The following is a 22,007-nucleotide window of genomic DNA, read 5'->3' on the forward strand; positions in this document are numbered from 1 at the left end:
CTTTTTGTTAAACAATCCAAAGACATTTAGAAACACGTGTGAAGGAGAGCATTACCCCATCTGGAGAACCATATGTACCCAAGTGTGAGGATGCGGGGAAAGGAAGCCATAGAAACAGACACAAACTCAGCCAGGATATTAGGCCACAAATACGCCTTCCTGGGGTGGGTGAAGGCTTTGTGGGGGATCCTAAAAGTTATACAACTTGGGAATCTCCCTTTGAGAAAAAAAGAACAGAAAAGTACAAAATCAAGCACAGAGCTTTGGAGGACCCCCATTCATCCGCTTCATGGCAAATAATTCTCGCACATATCCATCTGCCAGTGCACACATGGAGAGGAAATGACGATATAAAGCAGAGCTATTTTTAATTTTCACTATTGTCCCTAAAATCCTGTAGACACTAAGAATGGTCCGCCTCAGTCAAGTCACCTTGGAAGGCTGTAAAATTATTCTCACGATGTGACTATTGTTCCAAACGTGTCTGGGATTGTTCCTTTTAATCACTTTCAGACACTGTGGCATATTCCTTGGAATGTCATTAATGGTGACTTTTATCATTTAAGTGCAGATTCTTCGTGTATGTGGTATGTGTATGCAATAGCCAAACCCACAAAGATAAGTGTTAAGAGGGTCTTCCCTGGTGGCTCAGTGGTAAAGAATCTGCCTGCCAATGCAGGAGACAAAGTTCAATCCCTGGGTAGGGAAGATTCCCTGAAGGAGCAAATGGCAACCCACTCCAGTATTCTTGCCTGGAGAAACCCCAGGGACAGACAAGCCTGGAGGGCTACAGTCCATGGGCTCACAAATGAGTTGGACACAACTTAGCATCTAAACGACAAGAACAAGTACTTGAAGGGGTACTCTAGCTGGCCGAAGCTGGTTGGCTTAAGAGTCAAGAGTCTTTTTAAAAGCTATCAAACTCTTCTGCCCTTTCATTGTTTCTGTCATATCCTATAAGGACATTTCCCTGCAAAGGAAGTGCACAGTGATTTTGGCAATGAAACCATCATTGGACTAGGTGTCTGCATGAGGTGGCCGTGAGACTACCTCTCAGGCTTCCAGTTATAAGAAGGACGATCAACAGGGGCTCAGCTGTGGAGTTGGGGAAGCCACTTGTTCACAAAAAGGCCAGGTGCCCACACGTAGCTCCCAGACCAGATCCCTTCCTGGCAGGGATTCCTGGGGTGTCTGACTTCAGCACAGAAAACATCCCAGACTTTGCTGATCCTCTTGTAGACGACATGGCTTCCTCGGGCATTTCCATCAAACCATCTCTTTGTCTGTCCTTCGCTCAAGGTCAAACGTTCATGTCACAGTCTGATGACTCTTCCAGATTGTCTGGTCTGCTCCTTATTTTACCCCCTCATAGGCCCTTTTCCTAAAAAATCTTTGCACAGTTAATCTTCCCATTTTGCTTTCTGCTCCTTGGAGGATCAGACCCAGCTCTCTGCAGTGATGACTTTGAAGAGCAACACTGTCTGAGTTTCCTCTAATGTCTAAGTAACTGTGATAAAGCATCTGGCCCCATTGTTTTAAAATATTTTTAATTGAAGTACAGTTGATTTACAATGTTGTGTTAGTTTTAGGTGTACAGCCAAGTGATTAAATTTGGTTTTTTTTGGGGGGGGGGAGGGACATACTGCAAAACTTAAAGGATCCTAGTTCCCTGACCAGGGATCAAACCTGGGGCCCCAGCATTGGAAGCTCAGAGTTTTAACCACTGGACCCCCAGGGAATGACCCCAAAGTGATTCATATATACGTGTATGTATATATATATATTCAGATTCTTTTTCTTTATAGATTATTACACTATTTTGAATATAGTTCCCCGTGCTATGTGGTAGGTCCTTGTTTTATTTTGTATATACTAGTATGTACCTGATTAATAAATAAAACTCCTAATTTATCCCTCCTCCCTTTTCTCTTTGGTTAACCATAAGATTGTTTTCTATGTCCACGAGTCTATTTCTGCTTCAAAGATAAGTTCATTCGTGTCATATCCTAGATCCCACATATAAGCAATATCATATGTACTTATCTTTCCCTGTCTGACTTACTTCACTTAGCATGACAATCTCTAGGTTCGTTCCTGTTGCTGCAAATGGCAGTATTTCATTCTTTTTGGCTGAGTAGTATTCCATTGTGGATACATCTTCTTTAGCCATTAATCTACCGATGCACATTCGGTCGCTTCCATGTCTTGGATATTGTAAACAGTGCTGCAATGAACACTGAGAAGCAGGTATCTTTTCAAATTATGGTTTTCTCGGGATGGAAGCCCAGGAGTAGGATTGTTGGATCATATTGTTGTTGTTTAGTCGCTGAGTCACATCCGGCTCTTTGTGACCCCATGGACTGCAGCACGCCAGCCTCTGTGGCACCAGCAGGAGATTGAAACCCTGTAAGCCTCTGCCCCTTGCTGAGACCCCTCACCCTGTCCCCATTCCTTAACTGCCATAAAACCCTGGGCCAGGCTCCCTTCCTCCATCTCTCAGGTTATTTTGGACCTACTTGAGAGGCCTGCTCTGTTCTCCCCAGAGACCTCAATTCTCTAATACTTTTTCATACCTTTTTGGTGAATATGTGGTATTATCAGTTTTGACATCTGAACCAAATTTTGGGAGGTGGTACACGGATCTCTGATGGGTGGTCATGATGGTAACACAGTACTGTCAGTTGCCACATAGTGGAATTGTCCCCTTAGGTCCACGACTGAAAACAAGTGTTGGAAAGTACCCCACTTTCTCACTCACAAGGATCACTAGCTCTGCGGCCAGCCCCTTCCTTCAGGGCATGTAGAAGGATGCCATTCAATAAAGAGGGTACCACCTACCCCCTCTGCACACACAGCTGAAACATGGAAGGGAGGCGGGAGGGAGAGGAGGTGACATTTTGAAGGAGTGTCATGTTGTCATGTAAAAAGCAGCTCTTCCTCGCTCCCCCCAAAGCCGGCGGGTAGAGAGAGAGCAACCAAGAGAATCCAAGAGCCCTAACCTTCTCTCCCTCCCCTAGGCTGGAGACTGGAGATCCTCTTGGCTGAAAGGTGACAAAAAGAGACCTGCTGCCTGGAGGGTGGAGGACAGAAGGCTGTGCCACTGGGGGATCCAGTGACCTTCACCATTTCACGTGGTGAAGACATGTGTTTCCTGAGCAGGAGTGCAGTAGGAAGCTCCAGACAGCTCGAAGACTGGGGTCCTGGAAACAAGATGGGATGGGTAGACAGTCTGGAGTGGGTCCTGGGAGGAGGAGATGGAAAACATCACAAGTAGGAGATGAGTCCAAGCTAACGGGCAGGGGGCAGGACCACCTAGGGCTCTCTGAAACACCAACAAGACATCCTCCACAAAATAACCAACAGTGTTTTGGAAACTTGAAACCCAGCAGAACCAAGGGCTACTGGCTACTTAGTGTTAGAGAGGAAACAGCAGCCAACAGAAAGAACGAACTTAACCTCTGGACAGCCAGGGAGAAGATGTTCCGCCCCTACCTCCCAGGGCCCTAGCATCGGTGTGGTATGTACCATCTACCCTGTTCTAGGCCACTAGCATCCAGTCTGGCCCCTAGAGTTGGGGGGAAGAGCTGGGGGGTGGGCAAGGAGGGCTTTGGAATGATTGTGAAACTGGCTATTTTAAAATAAGCATCATGGAGTCTGAGAAAAGAAACCAGACTGACGGAATAACGCAAAGGGACCAACATCATGGAATTCAACTCTGATGTCATGAAGGGAATCCACGGTCAAGTGGAAGGGGAAAGGAGTCAACCCAAGTAATCGCAGTAACTGGAAAAACAAATGGATTTTTGTGTTTCTATTTCAGTGAGTTAATAATATCCTTCTCTAAGTCAGCTACATGGAATTCTTAAAAATACAAAATTGATCTTTAAAGGAAATAATTAAACATCACCTATAATTTGGTACCTGCTGTGTATATACCCACAGTTCATAGCTGTCACATTTTTAAACAATGTTCATTGAAACCATAGGTTCTGTGCGTTATTTCCAACCTCTGTGCTCCTGCTCACATTGTTCTCTCCATCTTGAATATCACACCTCATGCTCCAACTCCCATCTCTCAGTGTTAAAATCTTATTACTAGAGAAACAAAGCCATCCTTTCTCTCTCCCTTCAGAGTCTGGGGGAGAGAATGCCCTTGGCTAAGAATTTAATCTCACTCTTTCAAGAAGTAATTACAAAGCCCCTGTCTGGTCTTTGTGTAGTCAGGAGAGCTGTTCTTAAGAGGGATAAAACTGGAAAATGGGCCCATTTCTTATTTCCAGCAGGCTCTAGGGGTCTGAGTTTGAAAGCGTGGAGACACCTACACTGTTCAAAAGTAAATGATATAAGGTATTAATTACATGTGGAGAGCAGGCTTTGAAAACATTTGAAAACATTGCATTTGGGGATGCAAGGTAAATACTTCTCTTCCACTCTCTGGGTTTAGGCTGCAATATCTCTGATAATTAATATTTATCCTTGGGAAATGTGGATGTGCAGTGGTGGGGGCAGAATTGGAAAGAAATCCCACAGCTTTCCAGTGAGCGATCAATAGAACAAGGAGGATGGTGGGCAACTCACCCCATACAGAAGACCCTGGGGGCTAGAAGAGGAGTGTCGAAATCAAACCTGGATGCTCTGTGGGACATGGGATGCTAAAGGCCACTGCAAGTCTCCTGGAGATATTGTCTTAAGAGGAACCACTCAGAGCTGGGCAAACATTGCATTGTCAGGGAGGGAGTCTGTTCCTGGGTTGAGATCTGTCTCTGTAGGAAGACATCTGTGAACACTCTTAGAAGGGAGAGCAGAGGAGGATTCCCAGTGAGGAGTGGACCCCCAAACAGGAGAGCGTGGCTGGGAGCTGAGGGAGCCCACGAGGGCGTTCCCGGTGTGGGTTTACCTTGGTGGGTGTTTTTCGCTTGTACTATGGTGGAGGTCGTAGCACAGTGGTAAGGAATCTTCCTGCCAATGCAGGAGACACAGGAGGCACAGATTCCATCGCTGGGTCGGGAAGATCCCCTGGAGGAGGGAATGGCAACTCACTCCAGTATTCTTGCCTGGAGAAGCCCATGGACAGAGGAGCCTGGCGGGCTACAGCCCATGGGGTCCCAAAGAGTCGGACACGACTGAGCTCACATGCACACTCCTCTATTATCTAAATGTCTGTTGGTTACTGCAATCCTACGTAACAGTTAATATATATATATATATATATATATATATATATATATACACACACACACACATATATATATGAAAGCAGTATATACACAGATAGATATGCTTCTATATGTAAGATAGTGGATTTGTGAAGAACAAAGAAATGACTAATGAAGGGAAGCAGGGCCTGCCCAATGCCCCCTCCCAGGGAGACTCATTCTGATGGAAAATGCTTTCCAGCAGAATGTTCCCAGAACAGCAGTGGGGCTGGGATCCGTGGGCCGGAGAGCAGGCTGGGGAGGCTGGGGTGGGGGGGCCTGCAGCCCAGCGCTCCCCTCTTTCCTGCCTGTGAGAGAAGGTGACCTTTCAGAGTGGGAAGAGGCTGACGTGCTGGTTACTCTATTCACTCCCCAAGGCTGTCTTTCAAATGCCGCATCCTTTACTGAGCCCTCCCTGAGCTCATCCAGGCTAGAAGGAAGCCCTCACACCTCTGAAAGCTGAGAGCCCTGGATGCAGGCCTCCCTTACAGCTCTTACCAGTATCCGCTTTCAGTAAGAGTCTTTTACCAAGTCTTTGGCCAGATACATCTGTTCGCCTTCATGTTCTCTGGTACCCACCCCACCCCTCACGCTTCTCCATCCTGCTTCCTGTGGGATGCTGAGCTGTATGCCCCACAGACAGATACCCACCCCTGCCCTCTGGCTTCTGTTTTCCCACGTGGTGCCCTTACAGTAGGTATGAGGGAGGTTGGGATAACTACTCCCCGAGTTCCTACCCTTGGGGGTCACCTCGAGGTTAACTCTCTCAACTGCAGGTCGCTCCTAGCAAGAGGGCTGCACTGGAAGACTCCATCCCCTTCCAGGCTCCAGCATCCACCGCATACCTAAGCTCTGGGGTCCCAGGGAGATGGAAACCTGGGCTGCTACTAGCCAAGGCCACCACGCTCTTCCTCATGCTCCCCACCACCAATATTCAGGCCTTTGTGACTAGTTCTTCAGCTTATCTTAATCTGTGCACCAAATGTTTCCAGTCAAGACCTGCCCGATATTGCCCTTACTAAATAATCCGAGAGCATACCTATAGAGGTTTGCATTATGCTTATTTCTGAAACAAGGCTAAAATAGAGTCTTGACTATTCTAGATGCCCAGTAAGCATTTGTTCAAATACTCGATCTCTCTGCTTCTAGAACTGAGTTTCTCAACCTCGGCACTATTGACACTCGGGGACAAATAACTCTTGGAGGAGGGGCTGTCCTGTGCACTGTAGGATGTTCTGCAACATCCCTGGCCTCTGTGACTAGATGCCAGGAGCACCCCAACCCCAGTTGAGGCAATCAAAAATGTGTGTAGACATTGCTAAACGCACCCCTCCCACCGGGGAGCAAAATCGCTCCCAGATGAGATTCACTGCCCTAGATGTTAGCGCCTCCTGTCATCTCAGCATTCATGTTACACAAGCCAGTATCATCACTTCATAGCAACAGTTCATAATATACACATAAGTGTGTATACCCACTGGCTTTCCTGGTGGTTCAGATGGTAAAGAATCTGCCTGCAATGCGGGAGACCCAGGTTCAATCCCTGGGTCAGGAAGATGCCCTGGAGAAGGAAATAGCTACTCACTCCAGTATTCTTGCCTGGAAAACTCCATGAACAGAGGGGCCTGGTGGGTCTCAAAGAGTCGGACATGACTGAGCAACACACACACACACACACACACACACAAAACGTGCATGAACGCACACATTCAGGCCCACTTCAAAATCACATCATCTGACATAAAATATATGTGCACATGTGAAAACATACTTGAAAGGATTTCTCAAAGTTAGGATATCAAAGACATTTTTTCTTATTGTTAAAAACAAAATCTTTATTATCAAGTGGGAAAAAAATCACCCAGGGCGTGGAGATAACATTAAATGAGATTTCTTTGACCTTTACAGAGATTCATGAGCTTAGATCTTCAAAAGATCATAGGCGTAAGCATAAATGCAGGGTGCTAAACGGTACATGAAACAGAAAATGATCAGAAGGAACAAGGCCTTCTAGGTGCAATAGTGAGAACACAGGGGTTAATGGCCACACTCACCCCTCCCCCACACCTAGATGTTCATTGAAAGGACCACGGCTTGCAAAGGTAGAGACTGAAATTATGAAGTCTTGTTTTGCTGATTGCAAAAGAAGTGTGTTTAGGGGCATCAGAAAAAATTTTTTTAAATGGGAGCATAATTGCTTTACAATGTTGTGTTTGTTTCTGCTGTACTATGAAGTGAATGAACTATTTTGTTTGGTCACTAAGTCGTGCCCAAACTCTTTGAGACCCCATGGACAGTAGCCTGTCAGGTTCCACTGTCTTTGGGACTTCCCAGGCAAGGATACTCGAGTGGGTTGCCCTTTCCTTCTCCAGGGGATCTTCCCAACCCAGGGATCTAACCCACATCACTGAATTCTAGTGATGAGCCTACAACAGCAATGTTATTCCCATTTTACAGCCTAAGAAACAGAGGTGCAGAGAGGTTACTGAGTACCAAGACACTTGGGGAGTGAGTTATAGAGCTGGAAAGCAATCTAACAGTGTCTCATTAAACTAAGTTACGTCAAAGAGACGGGTAATGAAAGGACTGAGAGCAAAGGATGCTGAGAACAGTGGTTCAGAGAAGAGCGTCGTGGGATTCAAGCTCCATCCCTAGGAGAACCGCTCACTTCCTGTTAGCGATTCAGCAATTGGGCCACTGGGTAACAGGCTGCTGTATCACAGACCTTTAGTCCACACCCTGCAGCTCATGCTGCCAGCCTGTTCTCCATCCACACACTCCTCGGGCTGCCCTTTGGTGACCTCTGACCCCTTCAAGGTCACCAGGGATGTTCCATGATGGCTCAGGGTTATCGTCACTCTTTGAATCTCTGCCTTCCTGTTTGTTTTGATCATTTTGGAAACTTGTAGGCTGTGGAACTAGGATGCAAAGTTGTTCGACAGTTAAACCCTTATGATAAAACTGTATTACAGCTCGTAGATCATGCCTTTCTATTCTGATCCTTCAATGTCTGGGGCCTTGCTGGCCATGGAGATTGCCCGTCCCAGGGCTGGCTGATTCCTAGAGACAGCAAACATCTCCAGTGAGTGCACCTTTCATATGCAAACTAACTAATGTGACCAATGTGTGTGCATGTGGGCTCATTAGACTCTCCTTACTCTATGGACTAGAGCATACCAGGCTCTTCCATTGATGAGATTTCTTAGGCAAGAGTACTAGAGTGGGTTGCCATTCCCTTCTCCAGGGGAACTTCCTGATCCAGGGATTGAACCAGGGTCTCCTGCACTGCAGACAAATTCTTTACCACTAAGCCACCAGGGAAACCCTTCTAGGTGTGGGACAGGTGATACTTGCATATCTTAGCAGAAACTGCATGGAAAATGCCTTCAAGGTGCAGGAGGACCTTCCTGGGAGGGCAGGATGTGACGGAAGGCATACTGTGGACTTGTCCAGGTGCCCGTTCCCTCTCCCCGCTCTCTGGTCCATGTCTAAGCCTAAAAAGAGAGATCGAAGCTGAATAGAGAGGCAATTGCTCTTCTGGATTATTCCAGGCACACCCAAGACTACTTGGAGACACGAACGACAAAGGAGGACAGACAGTTTGGTGGGTGTGCTCCCCGCTTCCGGGTAGAAGTCAGCCCGGCTCTCAGGCTGAGGACCAATGCAGGGGAGCAGGAGCTCAGGTGGATGTACTGCCTCGAGGGCCCTGCAGCTCTGATGAACCCAAGGGCAGCTGCTGGACAGGGTCACCACACTTCAGAAATCCCTGGAAGACTCGGCAGGAGGCAGGAGATGGGAGGGGTGGAGCTTCATTCAAGCTGCCACGTGGAAGCTCAGGGTGGAAGGACTTGAGAGGGCTTATCACGAGCACCCTAGGGACCCGGTGGGGCCTTGGGGAAGTTTCAGGGAGCAAGCAGATGGAGAGCAGGAGTCAGCATCTCCAGATATCCAGGTCCCAGGAAAGCTGCCTTATTTATAACCTCAGGTTGAGACGTCTGGGGACAGAAGTAAGGAACTGAGACAGCCCTGACAGTTCTTCCTTCCGCCTTGTTCTCAGACTTGTGAGCTAGGAAAAGAAAGGCAGCCTGAGTACCTGAGACCTCTTGAATTTCCATATTCTTCCACCCCTCAGGATACTCTTCCAAGGTTGCTCTCTGTAAGAAAAATGAGGGTGCCTCATAGCCTCTCCTGGTCCATGATTCATTTGCAAATGAGTCGTTTATCTCTTGGATCTGGAAGGCAGCTGGGCACCCCTGTTTGTGCTGCTGGGATGTTTGGACTCTCACAGGATGCCATGGACCAGAGCATGGGATGTGAGAAGAGCAAGCATCTCCATGTCCATGTTGACCAGTTTAGAGCCAATTAAAGTTAAATGAAAACAGCTTAGTTGGCTGCCAGACAGGCAGCTCTCCACTCCTTAGTTTTTTCTGGAGAAAGTGGTGCTGGGTGCTGGACAACAGATGTGACTTCTGCCAAAACCACCACAGCAAAGATGGTTGACTCAGGTCGCACCCTCTCAGCCCCTCAAACACCCTCTCACCAACATTCACACACCAAAAGCCGCTCTTTCTCCTCGACCTCCTAGGGAGGAAGGACTTGCTAAAACTCTGGTGTCTCTATCACTAAGTCAAGGAGCGGCTGCCTGCCCGAGTTTGTGCCTGTCAGGCACTTTCCATCCAAACCATCCTGGCTTTTGGTCTAGTGGTGATCATCCGATCAACAGACAAAAATTCAACTGCAGAAACCCTAGTATATAAGCGAACTACCTCCACATTCTCAAGTCTGGGACAAGGTTGTTTTTCTGGCTAGGAATGTTCATCTCCTTCCCAGCCCCCATTGCTTTAAAAACAGTTTTGTGACAATAGCAAAATATCCCAAAGAGAATGGAAATTGGAAAGAAAATTCGCCTGGAAATGCACCACAAAAACATGTCCTTTGTATTTATTTTCCAGCTTTCTTTCCATCCCACTTTCGTAAGTGTGGAGTTTGTGGTCTTGATCATAGCAGAGAGTTTTATTCTGCCATGCTCACTTAATAGAGTACCATGTTTTCAAGTTGCTACTCAGTATTTCTAATTATAATTTCAATGACCCCATAATGTTCTGTGGAGTTGATATTCTGTGATCCACTTCAGTTCAGTTCAGTTGCTCAGTCGTATCTGACTCTTTGCAACCCCATAGACGGCAGCACGCCAGGCTTACCTGCCCATCACCAACTCCCAGAGCTTGCTCAAACCCATGTTCATTAAGTCGATGATCCACTGAACACCTCCTTAATAAAACTGAGTCATTCTTCAAGGTCCATCTCTCGGCTCACATCTTCGGGAAGACATACCTGGATACACCGGGCTTCCCTGGTGGCTCAGCTGGTAAAGAATCCGCCTGCAGTGCAGGAGACCCTGGTTCAATTCCTGGGTCAGGAAGATCCCCTGGAGAAGGGATAGGCTACCCACTCCAGTGTTCTTGCCTGGAGAATCTCTGTGGACAGAGGCACCTGAGGGGTGGCAGTCCATAGGGTCACAAAGAGTCGGAAAAAACTGAGTGACTAAGCACAGCATAGCACAGCACCTGGATACCCCAGGTCTCAGCATCTGTTTCTTCCTCTAAACATGAGAACATTCTCTCTGTTTGCCAGTTAAATTCTGACTTGGTTCCCGAGTCCACAATGTTTATTTGTTGTCTGCAAAACCACCCTCATGCTGGCCCTAGACAGTAAAAGAGAAGCAGAGAAGTGGGTCCCTTTCCTGGTACATCATCCCACAGTGCACCCAACAGGTCTTGCACAGGTCTCAGTCCTGCTCTGTAGGGGAATAGGAGAATGGGAGGCCTACAGAGCTGCTGACCCTTTTGCCCTTGAATCCCAGCCTGTTCCAAGTGATGCTTGCTGATGTTCAACTACAACTATGCCAGCACTTCTCTCCACCAAGATCTCAAAGCATGAAATCTGTCAACACGGAAACAGATGTAGACAGCGGGCAGACAGGACAAGTGACAGCTGTTCATTACATTTCTGATGATTAGAATGATCCAGGGGAGGGTCCTTCAGACAGTTCTGCAAATGTCCCTGTTATTCAACTCAATTCACTGTAACCGAGTCATTTGTGAGCAAGATACTTAGAGTCAGAGAAGCTTGAATTCCAATCCCACCTCTGCCAGCTCCTAGCTATAGAATCATAAAAAGTCACAGTTGGTACGTTCATTAGTTTACACCTTCGTAGACTGGAGGTGGTAACATTCACCTCAACCAAGTCTGATAGAACCCAAACAAAAGTAAAAGGGTCTAAGCACAGCGCTCAGCACAATGGCTGGGAAACGGCCCACTCTCCAATAACAGTAACTAGCGGCAATAATAATGTTAACACTCCTAAGAGGGGAAATGGTGGCCGTACAATGCTGGCTTTGGAAGGGCAGCCTCAAGTCTGTCAGATCTCTTCAACCACATCTCTTCGTCCCTCCTGGAGATGATCCTAGCATCTGAGAGTGATTCACAAGCCCATACTCCAGTATGGAGTATCCAGCAGAACACAGATGTTCCCACCAATGGCATTGAGACAAAAGTATGTATCATAGTAAAAAAGAAAAAAAAAACAAGGGTGGGAAAGCAAAACTTTATCAATAAAATGATTTAGTTTAGGTCTCAGACTCCCATCCCCCTCAATGGTAGAAAATGCAATCTTACAGATTCAAGGCAATGCATTCACTGCTGTTTAAAAGTTAATCTCACTTCTGTAAATGCTCAGTTAGTTTTAGGGTTATCCCTCATCCTTCCTCATCTTTCTGGACAGGAAGGTGATTTCATGAGAAGGACAGAGGGGATGAGGATGGGGCAGGTACCCTCCTCACCTGAGCAGAGGCCCACCTTAGGGATGGTTGAGGTGCAGCTGGCCATCCCCAGCCTTGGACATCCACACCTGACCCTCCAGAACTCACTGATGTGGCGACCAAGTGGTCATTGCTCCTCCCCGAGGTATGTTCTGCCATGCAGGCTTTCCTGCATCTATAATGCTTTGATGTGTCTGCCTTCTCTCCTCTAGCTCAATTGCTCTGACTCCTTTTCAGGCAGGATTTCACTCTCCATCCAAGCTCCTCTTTGTCATCTCTTGTTTATGAATAAAATGTGCCTTCTTTCTCCAGACTTCACCTTTTGATCTTTTAACCAGGCTTTGCAGAATTCAAAACATCTGTTTTCTTTCTTTTCAAGCACCTGGTTCTTGAAATAATGATGTACGATACTCAAGGTTATTATATCTGCTTTAGATTAATTAGGAGTTCCAAAGCCCTGAATCTGACTCTTTTATTCACTTCATATATCAGTACCTTATGAGCAGTGTATATGAAAAACTTATTCTTCAATGATGAAGGGAAAGGCAGAGGGTAAGAAAAATCAAAAATCAAACTAAATCACACACATTGGTATCAAAATTTTATTAATATTTCCTGCACATAAAATTACTTCTGCTCATAGTTTCTGGCTACAGCCCAGAGTTAGCCCAGACATGTACTTTATGGATGTTTTGCTCAAAATCCAGGGACCCGATGAGAGTCACAGAGTGTCCCGAGTGGAACCTGGAATGTGCACGAGAGGAGAGTTAGGGTGGTCATCTGCCATGCTTGTTTCTGAGCTAGGATGATGAGCTAGGAATGCCTGTGATGGGAAAACCGAAGCCCGCGTTACCCAGGAAGGGCCAGAAGGTATGGATAAAGGATTAGAAAGGCTTCCAATTAGAGGCCACTCTAATGTGCTTACCTGCTCCCTCTACGTCTGGCAAGAGGTTTGGAGATAGAGTCCGTCAGACTGAAGACAGATGGTCGAGTGAAGGGTGGCCTTGGACTCGGAATGCATTCATTTGAACTTCTCTTCCCACTTTCCTCATTGAATGTAAGAAAGTCTGCTCCAGATATAGAGTGCTGTTTTAGTCAGGAAGAATTGAATTCCATAGAAAGTTGTTTTGTAAGATTTATTATAAGGAATAATAAAAATTGCTTACATCATTATGGAGGCTGACAAGTCCAAAATCTACAGAGCCGATGTCCCAGTCTAAGTCCAAAGGCCATCAGTCTGCTATAGAACCAGGAAAAGCAGATGACTCAGTTCAAAAGTGTCAGCTGGAGAATTCTCTCTCACTCTGGGAGGGATTAGATTTTGTTCTATGTAGACCTTCAACTGATCGGACAAAGCCCACTGACATTAGGGAGGGCAATCTTCTTTATTCAGTCTACTTATTTAAATGTTAATTTCATCCAAAGACATCCTCATAGAAACACCCAGAATAAAGTTTGACAAAATATCCAGTCACCCTGTGATATAGTCAAGATGACACATGAAATTAACCATCTCAGATCCTCTCTCCCAAGTTATATTCTCATTCCCAACACCAGTGTACATGCTTGCTCAGTCACTTCAGTCGTGTCTGACTCTTTCCAACACTATGGGCTATAGCCTTCCAGGCTTCTCTGTCCTTGGGATTCTCCAGGCAAAAATACTGGATTCTCCAGGCAAAAATACTGCCATGCCCCCTCCAGGGTATCTTCCCAATTGAGGGATTGAAACTGCATCTCTTAAATCTCCTGCAGTGGGAGGCTGGTTCTTTACCACTAGCACCACCTGGGAAGCCCCCAGCACCAGCAGCTTCCTGCAACTCTCAGTGACCCCAGCTTCTAGGCTCACACCTGCTCTTTATGTCAGGGGGATGACTGTGTGCAGTCACTGTGCCATTTGAGCCTCTGCCTGTCAACCCTGACCTCCCTAAGTTGCACCCCACTCTCCACAACCCCACCCTTCTTTTGTCACAAAGTCTTCTGGAAGCCAGTGCACAAAACTGTCAAGTTCAAGTAGAAAAGTCCTTGAGAAGGAGACTCTCTGGGGCTGTCTTGTAGAACCAAGATTTGCAGACATAGGTCCTGATTTCAAGTCCAGTATCCTTTCTGCTTTGTCTACCTACAGCTCCCAGGACTGAAATCTAGTCTTGGGACCTAGACAGCACCACCCCCACCCCAAGAGCAACAGAGACAAAAGCCATCAGCTGGACCCCCTACTGGAGGCCCTGCTCACAGGCTTAGAACAAGGAATCGGCAGTTACGCTGGGAGCAATTACCAAAGCTTGGAAACATCAGCTCAGATAAAATTAGATTTGACCTGAGAGATTGTTCCAAACACCAACTCAACTGCCTTTGATGTTCTGAGTCCCATCAAATTGCACATAGTTCTCTCTTTCTGGCTTTAAAGTCAGTCTCTTCATCAGAGAAATGAAAAAGATCTGTTTTTTGTGAGAATCTCTAAAGCTCTCTCCCTGGAGGTGTGGTAACAGGCTGGCAGATGTGGCATCTGCCAGCTCTATCAGATACCCCAGCATTGGGGGCGGGGATACTAGCTGACTTATCGCTTTGAAAGATGCTGCCCAGATTCAGAGAATGTTGAAAAGGACAATTGTCACTCCATAAAGATGGGGAGATGGATAAGTTACGTGGTCTGCCCAAGGTCAGAATGTCAGAGCCAAGACTTCAGCCTAGGTCTCTAGTATTCTGGTTCCCTCCACTTTCAGGCTTTCCTAATGACTTCTCATACCTGGGGCAGGTTTTGACCGAGACCTTTCAAAATTTGGGGATGGGAAAATCATCAAAGAGAGCAATCACTAGCTGGCGCAGTCCCATGCATGCACACATGCTCAGTGGCTAAGCCATGTCTGACTCTTTGTGACTCTGTGGACTGTAGCCCACCAGGTTCCTCTCTCCATGGGATTTCCCAGGCAAGAATACCAAAGTGGGCTGCCACTTCCTTCATCAGGCACAGTCAGAGTTTGACCCTAAAACTGTGATTTCAGAGTCTTTCTCTTACTGCATTGAATAAGGGAAGCCTGCAAGGAAGAAATGCAGACAAGGAGGAGAGCAGAGAGGCAGGAAAGAAAGGAAAAGAAACTCCTGAGAACAAGGACTCATCTGTGTGTGTACTGATTTTGCCCCAGCGGCAGCTCCTTGTTTGACAGTTGGCAGGTGCTTGGTAAATATTTGAGGGAAAAGGTGAGATAAAGGAAGGAAGAAAAAGGAAATAAAGAGGCTGTTATCTGAAGTCACTCTTGCTCTAAAGTCTTAAGCTTTGGGTTGTTTCTTTTTTTTTTTTTTTTTAAGATTTATTTTGATGTGGACCATTTCTAAAGTCTTTATTGAATTTGTTACAACATTGATTCTATTTTATGTTTTGGTTTTTTTTTTTTGGCCCCCAAGGAATGTGGGATCTTAACTCCCTGACCAGGGATCAAACCCACACCTCCTGCATTGGAAAGTGCAGAGTCTTAGCCACTGGACCACCAGGGAAGTCCCAGATGTTAGGTTTTATGATTACTTCTTTGAACTAAGGTTGTTTTCCTTTAACTTCTGTTTGGAGATTTTTGTTTATTTGGTTCTGTTTTCATTTGGGGTCTTTGTCTTGTTTTGTTTTGTCCATGTTAAAGAGATTGGAGTGGTCAGAAGTCTACCTTGGGATTAGTAGAGCATGATAATTCTCACTGAGTGATTTCCCAAGTTCACACAAAAGCAGCAAGGGTTAGAGCTGAGGAAAGCAGATGTAGCCTCCATTAACACTCAAAACCTCTTCCCTTCTGTGTCCTCTCATTCTCCCTCTTGTTTCCAGGGTCTCATTTTGCTCTAGGTGAAATCTACCTGGGCTGAAGATCATCCCCTTTGGGTCCAGACTTCCAATGAGCAAATCTGGCCAAAAGACCCAAGCTGGTATCTTCCATGCAGGCATTCACTGGTGCATTTATTCGTCTACTCAGTCATCTGAAGAAGATTTATTTGTGTCATGCACTTCGATAGGTGATTCTGAAGTGAATAGGACTTGATCCCTGTCCTCAGACACTCCTAATGGATACAGGAAGCAAACATACAACAAATAGGACGATCCAAGTGCCAGGTAGGAAACTAATTTTTCTGATGGGCTTAGGAATAAAGACATCACAGAAAGCATGCCATTAGAACAGAGTTTGAAAGATAGATGGGATTTCAGTACAGTCTTTTTCTAAAATGTGGAGCTAGGTAAGAAGAAATCCCTCTGTGCCCGGTCATTCGGTCATGTCTGACTCTTTGCAATCTCATGGACTTGTAGCCTACCAGGCTCCTCTGCCCATGGGATTCTCCAGGCAAGGATACTAGAGTGGGTAGTCATTCCCTTCTCTAGGGGATTCTTCCTGACCCAGGGATCAAACCCATATCCCCTGCACTGGCAGGCAGGTTTTTTATCCCTGAGCCACCTGGGAAGGCAGAAATCCCTCCCGGCAGAGGTTAAAACCTAATTAATTAGAATAAAATCCAAAGTTCTCTACCAGACTTATCAGTCACCGCAATCTGGTGCCTACATCCTGTCCAATTCCATCTTTGACCAGTTTTACCCTTTCTCAGTGAGTGCCAGACACATGGATGAGAATGCTTTAAGGCTGTTTGTTTCTATCACAAGACATTTGTACTGGCTGTTCCCTCTGGTTAAATCATTCCCTGCGTTTTTCATGTGGCTGCCTCCTGGCGAGCATTTAAGTCTCAGCTCCGATGCTTTATACGAGAGGGACCCTATTAAAATCCCCATTTCACAAATAAGGACCCATGCTGTACTGGTTAAGTAACTGACCTAAGGTCACACAACTAATGAGGGAAGTTGCCAAGAACTGAACCTCAACTGTCTTGGTCTAGAGACCCAGCTTGTATCCACGACTCTACCCTGCCTGCCTCTTTCACCATCCAAACTGATCTCGTCCTTACACTGACATGTTTCATTCTCCTTGCTCTAGAATATGCGGTCCACGGGAACAGGGGCCCTGCCTCTCTTGGTCACCACTGTATCTCCAGCATCTGGCATACTGGATACCCTCAGAAAATATTGGGTTAGCCAAAAAATTTTTTGTGGATTTTCCATAACACCTTAAGGAAAAACCCAAATGAACTTTTTGGCCAACCCAGTACATTTTGAATGATTGAGAACTTGGGGCAAAGAGAGTACATAAAGGAAGAAGCTTAGAGGTATGCTACTTCTAGATCAGGAAATAGTAAGGACGCTTTCTGTGACCTCTCAGAACTAGTTCCCTATTTTTATTCTTTCACTCAAAGTAATGACAGAGTTATTAGAAATGTGGGACAGGTTGGGACTTCCCTGGTGGATCAGTGGTTAAAACTTTCTGTAGGGGGTATGGGTTCTACCCCTGGTGGGAGAGCTAAGATCCCACATGCCTTGGGGCCAAAAACCAAAACATAAAACAGAAGCAACATTGTAACAAAATCAATAATGACTTTAAAAATGGTTCACATAAAAAAAAAAAAAAAAAACCTTAAAAAAGAAATGTAGGACAGGTAGGAGCAGGTACAGTGGCTAGATGGTATGGAATTGGGGGAAACTGAAGGCTTTAAGGCGGGGTGGGGGGCATCCTTGCAACATACTCCAAGTTGTAACACATAAATGACTGCCTCCTTCTAATCAAGGAAGATAATGGCTATCACTTTGTGGAAGTCCTTCCCATAGAGTGGTGATCGCTGAACAGCAGGAAAATAATCTTTTGAAAGGTCCCTGTGGTGTCAGTAACCTAGGAGTCCTCTCCAGCAGGCCAAGACGGCCATAACAGATGGTGCTAACGAGCCTGAAATGACGCAAGCTCTTTCTGCAGTCTGCTGCCTGCCACAAGCCCCCTCCCAGCTGCAGGTCACTGAACCCCTCCTGACTTCGCGTTCTTCCTGGGGAAGTGCCAGGATGCTCAACAGACTATGTCACCTAGGCTTTCCAAGATGGTGATGGTTCCAGCACAATGACCACCGCTTCTGTCCAAAGCCATTCCGGCATGGCCCGGACTTGCTGTGGCTCTAAAGGGAGGAACCTGGACTTGAACTTTTAGATTCTGATTCACAGGGTAGTCTTCCAGCTGTTGATCATACCCTCTTCTCTCCCAGCCTCTGGAAAGAAGTCATGCAATCCAGTGGTTCATAGTCCAGCTTTCTAGCAAGAAAAGCTTCACCGCTTCAGTTCAGTAAGTGGTGATGGTTTAAGTTTAGAAAGCTCTCATTTGACTTAACTCTCCAAAATTGTAACCACCATATATTGATTATTTTTTTCTGTGCTAGAGACTTTTTTAAGCCCTTTATAGACGCTGTCTCATAGAATTTCAGAACTCTTTGTGACAGAAGCTTTATTACCCCATTGCCCAGATGAAAAACCAAGGGATGGAGAAGTTAATGAATTATTCAATGTCTTACAGGCAGCAAGTGTCAAACTTCAGAGTGCTTAATAACTTAACTCTGTGCTGTGTTGACAAGTCTGTGACTTTCAGTCTCTCCAAATATGTCCTAATCTGTGCGTTGAAGGCACACATTACCACCCATCACTATACCTGCTGTGTTTGGGGAGGATTTCTAAAGTTTGGTTGCTTCTTTTTAAAAAAGTAATTAAGTTTCCTAACATAGAAATTTCAGTATCTGATACCAAAATACAGAGACATCTATCGCTTCTAGGCTTGGCCAGAGTTGAACTAAGGAACTCAGTATTAGAACGTGGTCAGTAATAATCACGGGCCCATTGATTAAATAGGCAGAGAACCATTACATTTCAAACATACGCTGTTAAGCCCAACAAAGATGTATTCTATCAAGGATCGTCTAAATCCACAGCTCCTTGGACTCGACGATTCAAAGGATGTAAAGAAGTTTAACAAGGTGTGATGAGTACTTTATTCCCGGAATGAGTAGGGATAAACCTTGTTGTTGATTAGTAACTCAATTATGTCTGACTCTTTTTCAAACCCATGGATTATAGCCTGCCAGGCTTCCCTGTCCTCCTCTTGGAGCTTGCTCAAACTCATGCCCATTGACACATTATAAAGCAATTATTCTCCAACTAATTAATTATTCTCCAATTAATTAATGACAACCCTATATGCAAGATGGCAAAAGAGACACAGATGTAAAGAACAGACTTTTGGACTATGTGGGAGAAGGCAAGGGTGGGACGATATGAGAGAATAGCATTGAAAAGTATACTACTGTATGTAAAATAGATGACCAGTGCAAATTCGATGCATGAAGCAGGGCACCCAAAGCTGGTGCTCTGGAACAAACCAGAGGGATGGGGTGCAGAGGGAGGTGGAAGGGGGTCCAGGATGTGGGAACACACGTGCACCCACGACTGATCCATGTTGATGTATGGCAAAAACCACCACAATATTGTAAAGCAATTAGCCTCCAATTAAAATAAACTAATTTTTAAAATTTAAAAAGAAAATATACATATTATATAATTATATATTATATAAAATATACTACATAAATTATTATTATATACTATAAATAGAGTATTATAATATTATATGCAATGTTTGTTATTATACCCTATATAGTTTCATTTATATAAAATCAAAACCAGGCAAACTAATTGATGCTGTTAGCACCCAGTAAAGTGAGGCACAGGGTAGACTTCTGGGGTGCTGGTGATGATCTGTTTCTGGATTCAGGTGCTGGTTACATTACAGTGTGAAGCTGATGAAAATTCATTGATCTATATCACTGTTATGCTTTTCTGAGCATTAATTAGACTTTAACTGCAAGTTCACTCAGACACCACCCCCGACGCAGACACAAGGACACACACAAGCTTCATTCTCCCTGCCTCTCCAAACACTGAATGGCGTCTGGATGGCAGCCATGAACAAACACTCTCACGTCCTCCCTGAGATGCCTATGATGATGGCAGAAAAGCCATCCGAGTTTGGCAGTCAACCCTGTTGGCAGCACGGGAGGAAGTTTCCCCTGTGCCCCAGGGCTAGTTGTAAGGGATGGACAGTCATCTTGGCAGACCACCCGTGTGATGCTGTGGGTGAGTCTGTCCACTTGAAAATAGAAATGCCTTTCTTCCTTCTTTACTATCTTTGTGTGCGTTCAGTCGTGTCCCACTGTCTATAACCTCATGGACTGTAGCCCACCAGGCTCCTCTGTCCATGGGATTTCCCAGGCAAGAATACTGGAGTGTGGGTTGCCACTTCCTTCTCCATGGGATCTTCCTGACCCAGGGATCAAACCTGTGTCTCCTATGTTTCCTGCATTGGCAGTTCAATTCTTTACCACAGAGCCACCTCAGAAGCCCTTCAATATCTTTACTCTGGCTTAGAAACTCAAGTTCTGCATCTAAGGGAACATTGAGTTCTGGTCCTTCCCCCAGTGAGTGTATGCGTGTGCATGCGTGTGCCCATGTGTAGGGGGTGAGGAGGGTCTGTCTCTTCCTCCAATTGCTAATCCTGCTACAGTATAAAAGGGACTTGAAAGTATTTCCTTACCCCGTCTGGTTTCTAAACTAGGAATTTGGTTCTTAATCTATGTTCAGGTGGATTCTGAATCCTGTGGTGAAACTTTGGCTCTACAGAGCTTTCCTTAGAAAGTACTTTCCTTTTTGAAGATGTGTTTTTCCAGAAAGGATGTTTTCTTTTGCTGTATTATCCACCTCACAATTCTTGATGAGTTTGCTAATCATGTAAAATGGTATCTGGTGTTGTTTTGTTATGCCATTTGTTCGCTAAATTATTTACACATTTGGCACATCACGTCAGAACTACTAAATCAGAAATCTCTACTTTTTGCAACCAAAAGAATGATCCATGAAGCAATATGCTGATATTTTCATTGACCAGAAACTTGAGTGGAAATTTTATCTTTATTTAAAACTTATATTGAGGTTGACATTTATAATGTAGAAAGTGTTTCTACATGGGTAAGATAACAGTAAACAGTCTAAAAGAAAGTGGAGAAAGAGTAAGAATAACAATTACAAAATAAGTGAAAATGACCATAAATATATGATGTACTGCCTCACCAATCATGAAATCAATGCCAATTAAAATAACACTAAGCTTCTTCAGTGATAGTATTTTCAAATATTAAAAAATTTTAAAAATATCCAGTATTGTACAAACAGGTGATCTTATTGTTGATGACTTGGGCTGGAGCTCTTCCTTTGTGGGCAATATCTCTTCAGATTAAAAAAGCACAATTTATCAACACATTAAAATTGTGAGCCTTTTAACCTTATGATTCCTACAGAGATACTCAAGCAAATGTGAAGATACACAGGTAAACCTGCAGGTTTGTTGATAATAGAAATATGGGAAGAAACCTAAATATGAAACAGTTGCAATCTTTCTAAAATAAATAGTTGTGTTGCCACATCATGGTGCTAAGTACAAAAAAAAAAGTGGAAGAAGTAAATATATACTGTAACCCAATTTTGTAAAAAATTAGTAGAGAAATAAGCCTACATATATGTCTATGCTTAGGAAAAATTCTGAGAGAATAGATGGAAAACTCTTATCAGTGGTTATTTGGGGGGAGGGTATATAGCAAGGGACTTCAACTTTGGCTTTATTTATTTTTGTTGTCTGAATATGATTATAAACCTGTTACAATCAGAAAAGACAATAAAGATTTTTCATACTCTCAGCTATTCACCCAGTGCTAACCATGTTACGTCTAAGTGATGGACATTTGGATGGTTTAAAATTTTTCTTCATTTTATTCTTGTACTTTCCAAAGTTATCTACAGAGAGTATCTACTCCTTTTCATATCAGAAAATAGGTTGAATTTCAAACAATAAGTCTATACAATTAGCACTATAACATATGATCAAAATCATGTCGAACATATGGACAGCATAAAGCTTCAAAGAATGTACACCTGAAAGTTAATGGTAATTAAATGGGTGGTAGGATGGTAGCAGATTTTCCCTTTCCGTCTGCTCGTTTGCAAAATCAACAGCTGAGTGATGTGAAGATCAATAGTTGGGATGACAGTAAGTTTATC

Source organism: Dama dama, chromosome 5, assembly GCF_033118175.1.
Source record: "Dama dama isolate Ldn47 chromosome 5, ASM3311817v1, whole genome shotgun sequence".
NCBI classification, from domain to species: Eukaryota; Metazoa; Chordata; class Mammalia; order Artiodactyla; family Cervidae; genus Dama; species Dama dama.